General features: G+C 45.4%; 1 pseudogene; it reads right to left on the bottom strand.

The window, feature by feature from the left end:
- Positions 1-3,880: 3,880 nt before the first annotated feature.
- Positions 3,881-4,419, bottom strand: LOC105535526 (annotated as a pseudogene).
- Positions 4,420-8,175: the final 3,756 nt, after the last annotated feature.

The raw sequence follows: 8,175 nt of genomic DNA, 5'->3' as shown, positions 1-8,175 counted from the left end.
GTACAGTGGTGTGATCTCAGCTCACTGTAGCCTCAACCTCCTGGGCTCAAGTGATCCGCCTACCTCAGTCTCCTGAGTAGCTGAGACCACAGGTGTGTGCCACCATGCCCAGCTAATTGTTGTATTTTTTTTTTTAAGAGACATGGTTTCACCATGTTGCCCAGGCTGGTCTCCAACTCCTGGACTCAAGCGATCCACCTGCCTTGGCCCCTCAAAGTGCTAGGCTTATAGGTTTACAGGTGTGAGCCACCATGCCCAACCTTTTCTTTTCTTTTCTTTTTTCCTTTTTCTTTAACTTACAATGCTTTAATTTTTTGCCAGCTATAATTGAAGTACAAATGATATACAAAAAAATTGTGCATATTTAAGTGTATACAATTGGATGACTTTGGTTATAATGCGCACATACCTGTGATACCATTGCTACAATCAAGGTAACAAATATGTTCATCATCTCCAAAAGTTTCGTTGTGTCCCCTTTTCTGCCTTTTTATGTGTGTGTATGCGAGGAAGAACACTTAACATGCAATCTACCCTCTTAACGAATTTTTAACTGCATGACATGGTATACTGTTAACCATAGGCACTATGTTATACAGCAGATGTCTAGATCTTAATCATCTTGTGTAACTGTAGCTTCACACCCATTGAAAAACTCCCCATTTCCTCCATCCTCTGGCAGCCTCCATTGTATTTTCTGCTTCTCTAAGTTTGATTATTTTAAAGGCCTCATGTAAGCGATATCATGCAATATTTGTCCTTCTGTGACTGACTCATTTCACCTAGCATAATGTCCTTTAGGGCCAGCCGTATTGTCGCAAATCAACCCCTAACAATTTCATGCCTTGATTCTATAGTAGCTCCCATTCACATGAGCAGTGATAAAGTGTGCTTAATTGTGTGTTTGAGTCAGGTCTTTATACTCTTACTGCATGAAGCCATCCACAACCATGCACACGAGTAGTGTCTGTGTAAGAGCAGGCACAGTCAAACAGAAAGCACTCTGTTTCTGGCATGTCTGCAGAGCTTGGACACTGGTGTATGCAGAGTCCCTCACAAGACTCTCCTTAAAACCCAAAGTGATTTTAAAACTTGTGGTCGGGCGTGGTGGCTCACGCCTATAATCCCAGCACTTTGTGAGGCCGAGGTGGGTGGATCACCTGAGGTCAGGGGTTCAATAACATCCTGGCCAAAATGGCAAATCCCCGTCTCTACTAAAAATACAAAAATTAGCCAGGCGTGGTTGTGCATGCCTGTAATCCCAGTTATTCAGGAGGCTGAGGCAGGAGAATCGCTTGAACCCGGGAGGCAGAGGTTGCAGTGAGCTGAGATCATATCACTGTACTCCAGCCTGGGCAACAGAGTGAGACTCTGTCTCAAAAAACAAAAAAACACCAAATAAAACCACTTGAGGTTGTACAAGAAATAGTCAGAGTGACTGAATCCTGCTGTGGAATCAATAACATGTGATTTGCTTAAAGGTTTACTTAAATAAGTTATAAATCTAGGATACTTTTTTTTTTTTTCTGTAGCCCAGGCTGGAGTGCAGAGGCTTCCATCTCAGGAAATGTCTCCTGTAGGTTTCGTTTGTTTGTTTGGTTTGTTTTGTTTTGTTTTGAGACAGAGTCTCACTCTGTTGCCCAGGCTGGAGTGCAGTGGCGCAATCTCAGCTCACTGCAACCTCTGCCTCCTGGGTTCAAGTGATTCTTCTGCCTCAGCCTCCTGAGTAGCTGGGATTACAAGCGCCCACCACCACACCCAACTAATTTTTGTATTTTTAGCAGAGACGGAGTTTCACCATGTTGGTCAGGCTGGTCTCAAACTCCTGACCTCCTGATCCACCCGCCTCAGACCCAAAGTGCTGGAATTATAGGCATGAGCCACCACACCCGGCCAGATGCCTCCCATGTCTTTGAACGCCTCCTGGGTTCAAGCAATTTTCTTGTCTCAGCTTCCCGAGTAGCTGGGATTACAGGCATCCACCACCATGCCCGGCTAATTTTTGTATTTTTAATAGAGGCGGGGTTTCACCATGATGATCAGGCTGGTCTTGAACTTCTTGCCTGAAGTGATCCACCTGCCTCGGCCTCCCAAAGTGCTGGGGGAGCCACCGCGCCCGGCCTATGATGCACATTTTGTTATTAGTTTTACATATACAGTGTTATCAGTGAGGAAAACCATAGGCAATAATACCCAGTTAAAGTGGTCTTTTTCTCAAGAAACAAGAAGCCTGGAGGTAGAAAGTTGCTGGCATTGGTTTAGCTGCCCGATAATGTCAATAAGACGCTGACCCTTTCTCTCTTTCAGTCTTGCCTTTCTTAGCACGTGGGCCTTTTGTTAACATGCTTGTTACTTTGTGAGAGTGAGATTGTGGCCACGGCTGCAGGTACCATGTTTGTATTCAAGGCAGAGAATGGGGAAGGGGCAGTGCCAGTGACCACCGCTCCTCGGCCTGTCCTCTTTGTACAGAAGTAAAGGCTTTCTCAAACACTCCCCCTTACGCTGCCCAAGAGTTTCATGTTTGTCTCGTTGTACAGAACTTGTCACGTGGCCATGCTTAGCTGCAAGAAAGGCTGGGAAAGAAATTTTTTTTGTTTTGTTTTGTTTTGTTTTTTGAGATGGAGTCTCACTCTGTCGCCAGGCTGGAGTGCAGTGGTGTGATCTTGGCTCACTGCAACCTCCGACTCCCTGGTTCAAGTGATTCTCCTGCCTCAGCCTCCCGAGTAGCTGGGATTACAGGCACATGCCACCACACCCAGCTAATTTTTGTACTTTCAGTAGAAATGGGGTTTCACCATGTTGTATGGTCTCGATCTCCTGACCTCATGATCCGCCTGCCTCGGCCTTCCAAAGTGCTAGGATTACAGGTGTGAGCCACCGCGCCCAGCCGGGAAAGAAGTATTTAACATTTTCAGCTTCCATAGTGGAGGCTGGCACAGCAGAGGAGGATTAGAAACAAGTTGCCCTACTAATGGCTTCTAGAGAGTCCCCACCAATCCTTCATTAGAGAAGGAAGATGTGACCAGAATCTTTTCAGTGGCTTCCTTTTGTGGCATTTAGATGTAAATTAGATTTTTCAGGGTTTCAAGGAGCAGGCACATCCTCAGATTATTTCCATGAATGACGGCCAATTATAAGGCTACATGGGGAAATAAAGGACACAGGAAGTTGTCTCAGGCCACGTGATGAGGCCATACAGGAAGTGGTCGGGGATGTACTTGTAGCCCCGTGGCTCTGATAGCAACTCTGGTGGCACCATCACAATACCTGGCAAGTGACTCTTCAGAACTGGGCAACTGTGGGGATCCCTGGTCTGGGGCTCCACCATGACAGGGATGGAGCTGTTTTGCCTCTGATTCTACTGCTCTTGTCTATATCAGCAGATTTTCACTCGTGCCTTATGTCAAATGTCCCGAGAGTTCCTGTGGGACAGCCTTCACCATCCAGCAGAGGGGCCACTATAGGGCAGAGCTCTGAAGGCCACCTTGGGCCTCCATCCATGTCTCCCTTGGCCTATCTGTGTGACCGGGTGATGGGTCAGGTGTAACCACTGTTGATCACACTCAGAGGGGATTGTGGATGAGATGGGCTCCCCAGGGCTTTGGAGGAGGTAATGAAACAATGGCTAGTCCTGGACCCTGGCTCTAGGCCATCTGCTAAGCTATATCAAACTAGCCATTTCTTTTTTTTTTTTTTTTTTGGTTGTTAGTTTCTATTTCATAGTCATCAACTTAACTCTGCAATCCAGCTAGGTATGGAAGGGAACAAGGAAAACATGGAGCCCAAAGGGAACTGAGCGAGAGCACAAAGATTCCAGGATACTGTGAGCAAACCGGGTGGAGGGGCGCTCTCCTGAGCTGTAGAAGGAATGGTCTGGTGGTTAAGATAAAACACAGTCAGCAATGGTGATCTTCTTGCTGGTCTTGCCATTCCTGGATCCAAAGCGCTCCATGGCCTTCACAATATTCATGCCTTCTTTCTCCTTGCCAAAGACCACATGCGTGCCATCCAACCACTCAATCTTGGCAGCGCAGATGAAAAACTGGGAACCATTTGTGTTGGGTCCAGCATTTGCCATGGCAAGATGCCAGGACCTGTATGCTTCAGGATGAAGTTGTCGTCATCAAATTTCTCCTTGTAAATGGACTTCCACCAGTGCGATTACGGCATGAGAAGTCACCTGACATATAAACCCTGGAATAATTCTGTGACAGCAGGGACCTTATAACCAAATCCTTTCTCCCTAGTGCTCAGAGTGTGAAAGTTTTTTTCTGCTGTCTTTGGAAATTTGTCTGCAAACAACTTGAAGGAGACGCAGCCTAAGGGCTTGCCGTCGATGGCGATGTCAAAGAACACCGTGGGGTTGACCGTGGCTGATAGTACAAGGCTCCTGGTGGTGGCAGCATCTGCAAAGCCCATTTTAAAAAAATGCAGCTATTTTACTATTTATACAATCATTCATCTTTCTATCTTCATTTTCTTGAAATTAAATCCCTAAAACCTTTCTGCCTTGACTATGCAGGGTGCCAGAAAACCAGAACAAATAATAACCAAAAAGGTCACATTTGTATTGCTTTGGTGGTGTATGTTCATATATATATATATTTTTTTTTTTTCTTTTTTTAATTAAAAATATTGATAGGCTGGGCACTGTGGCTCATGCCTATAATCTCAGCACTTTTGGAGGCCAAGGCCGGCAGATTGCTCGAGGTCAGAAGTTCGAGACCAGCCTGGCCAACATGGTAAAACCCGTCTCTACTAAAAATACAAAAAATTAGCCTGGTGTGGTGGTGCATGCCTATAATGCCAGCTACTGTAGAGGCTGAGGTAGGAGAATCACTTGAACCTGGGAGGCGGAGGTTGCAGTGAGTCGAGATCGCACCATTGCACTCCAGCCTGGGCAACAGAGTGAGACTCTGTCTCCAAAAAATATATATGTGTGTGTATGTGTATGTATATATATGTGTGTATATATATGTGCATATATATATATATAAAGAGAGAGAAATAGAGAGAGAGAAGGGGAGAGAGAGAGAGAGGTGAAATTTGCATAGCATTTAACTGTTTTCTTTTGTTGAGATAGGCTCTTCTTCTGTCACTCAGGCTGGAGTGCAGTGGCGCCATCACAGCTCACTGCAGCATTGACCTCCTGGGCTCAAGCGATCCTCCCACCTCAGCCTCCAGAGTAGCTGGGACTACAGGCACGTGCCACCGTGCCCGGCTAATTTTTGTATTTTTTGTCAAGATGGGGTTTTGCTATGTTGCCCTGGTTGGTCTCCAATTCCTGAGCTCAAGCGATCTGCTCACTATGGCCACCCGAAGTGTTAGAATTATAGGCGTAAGCCACTGTGCCCAACCCATTTACGTGTTTTAAAGTGCACAACTTGGTGACATTTAGTGTGTTTACAGTGTTGTGCAACCATCACCTTTACCTGGTTCCAAAAGATATGTTTTTGAACAAGTGTGCATGAGTGTTGGGGATGGTATTTCTCCTGTATTGAAAAGACTCTGTCAACGTTGCCTGCTAGACTGGCCCCAGGTGCTATAGGTTTATGGACCTAAACGCCTTTCTTGACTTTGCATAAGGAAAAGGTATCTTCCTGACCAAATGTCTCGGGCAACTCTCCCAATTCTCAGAAACTCCTTGGTCTTCCATGGTCTGCCATCCCTCAGCTGCAGAATTTGCAGTGAGACGCTATGTGTTCACCGAGGATTATTGTTTAACCATTTTATGGCTATTTAGATAGCAGTTAAATTTACACAAAAACAAACAAATGATGACCAAACCAAGTCACTGTCAAGGTCACAGGTGGCTATGTCTAACATAAAAACAGAAGCTCTCCTTCAGTTCACCCACTGGGAGAGGAATTTTCCAGCAGCATAAGGCCTCAAGATGAGTTGTCAGAGGGTCAGCTGCTGCTCAACCTAAACAACTATTTATTGATTTATTTATTTTTGAAACAGAGTCTTGTTCTGTCACTCAGGCTAGAGTGCGATGGCACGATCTTGGCTCACTGGAACCTCCGCCTTCCAGGTTCAAGCCATTTTCCTGCCTCAGCCTCCCAAGTAGCTGGGATTACAGGCACGCACCACCATACCCAGCTAATTTTTGTAATTTTAGTAGAGACAGGGTTTTACCATGTTACCTAGGCTGGTCTCGAACTCCTAGCCTCAAGCGATCTGCCTGCCTTGGCTTCCCAAAGTGTTGGGATTGCACTCAAAACAAAACAAAACAAAAAGACAAAGAAACAAAAAAACAAAGAGTATGGTTTGATTGGACTTTTTTTTTTTTTTTGAGATGGAGTTTCACTCTTGTTGCCCATGTTGGAGTGCAATGGCGTGATCTTGGCTTACTGCAACCTCTGCTTCCCGGGTTCAAGCAGTTCTCCTGCCTCAACCTCCTGAGTAGCTGGGATTACAGGTATGCACCACCATGCCCGGCTAGTTTTTTGTATTTTCAGTAGAGATGGGTTTTCACCATGTTGGCCAGGCTGGTCTCAAACTCCTGACCTCAGGTGATCCGCGCGCCTCGGCCTCCCAAAGTGCTGGGATTACAGGCATGAGCCACTGTGCCCAGCCTGATTGGAATTTTATAATCAGTATTTTTTTCAAACTGGATTTTCATTTTAGTGGGTTATGAACAGTATGAACAAAAAATAAAATAGAGTAATAAAGAATACGGTGCATTACAGATACAGTAAGTATTCCTTCTAGAAATGTTTGTCTCAGTAGTGTGTTTGTGTGTATATGTGTTTACTGGGTTATGATGTAAAATGCATTTCTTAATGTGGGTTATAGTTTAACAAGTTTGAAAGCCACGGACATAAATGGCTTTGGACCCGTCAGAACAGCTCAGACTTTTTTCACCAGCCTTGGGCCTCAGCCAGCTTCCCTGACCCTTCCACTATTGCCAGATGGAAATGTCATGGTTATGTTCAGAGTCCTTGTGCTAAACTCATGTATGCTCTTTATCAGAGGCAAAAATGGAGCATGACAGTCTGTTCTTAGGGCAAGTTCCAAGAACTGAGAACACAGTCCTCACAGGGTCATACAACTTTCAATTTTCCAATTCCTAAACCGGTGTCAGTTCTGACTGTGCTCTCCTTGGTTATTCTGTGAATTACTTGAACGATCGAGGGCGTTTCTGCAGTGACGAGCTGGGGCACTGTCCTCCCTGACGCTCCGAAAAGCCACACTGCAGAACACTCTGGATAAAATTACCCCTGGGAGCCACCTGTTTACTACCCTTTATGCTTGAAGCTCTCAGCATGCAGTGCCCCGGATCACTTACAGTTCCCCAACTTCTTTTTCATGAAAAGTGCCATTCATTTCATCTCTTGGAGGTTGCAATTTGCCCTTTAAATTTTGCCTGTGATAAACTTAAGTCTGATAGCTTGCTTTGGCAGTACCTATGTGAAAGCAACTCGGAAAGTTAGAGAGTGAAATATTTAGCCAAATGATGGGCTAAAGAAGATAATACAAGCAATTCTGGTTAAGGTTCAGATTGAATTTTTTCTTTTTTTTTTGGGCGGGGTCAGGGTCTCATTCTGTTGTCCAGGGGTGCAGTGGCACGATACGGCTCACTGCAGCCTCAACCTTCCTGGGCTCAGGTGATCCTCCCACTTCAGCCTCCTGACTAGCTGAGGACTACAGGTGTGTGCCATCATGCCCAGCTAATTTTTGTTTTTTGGGTTTTGTTTGTTTGTTTTGGTAGAAACTGTGTTTCGCCATCTTCCCGAGTCTTCTGTGCCCAGCTGTTCTGAGATTTCTTTTTTTTTTTTTGAGACGGAGTCTCGGTCTGTCGCCCAGGCTGGAGTGGAGATTTCTTTTCAGTGTTATCTTGAGAATTCCTTTCCCCATCCTCCTTTGCTGGTCTCTTATTTCCTGAACTCCATTTCTCAGTTTCTTCCTTAGTTCTGGGGAAGAATATCCTTCATTAGCTTTCTTGGGGACACATACATGAAAGAGGTAAATTCTTTAAGAGCTTGCACCTGTTGGGTGTGGTGGCTCATGCCTGTAATCCTAGCACTTTGGGAGGCCAAGGCAGGTGGATTACCTGAGGTCAGGAGTTCGAGACCAGCCTGGCCAACATGGTGAAACCCCATCTCTACTAAAAATTCAAAAATTAGCCGGGTGTGGTGACACACACCTGTAGTTGCAGCTCCTCAGGAGGCT

This window comes from Mandrillus leucophaeus, unplaced genomic scaffold, assembly GCF_000951045.1.
Source record: "Mandrillus leucophaeus isolate KB7577 unplaced genomic scaffold, Mleu.le_1.0 Scaffold147, whole genome shotgun sequence".
In the NCBI taxonomy this organism is placed as follows: domain Eukaryota; kingdom Metazoa; phylum Chordata; class Mammalia; order Primates; family Cercopithecidae; genus Mandrillus; species Mandrillus leucophaeus.
Note: the sequence above shows the minus strand (reverse complement) of the source record. Positions and strands in the feature narration are given on the sequence as shown.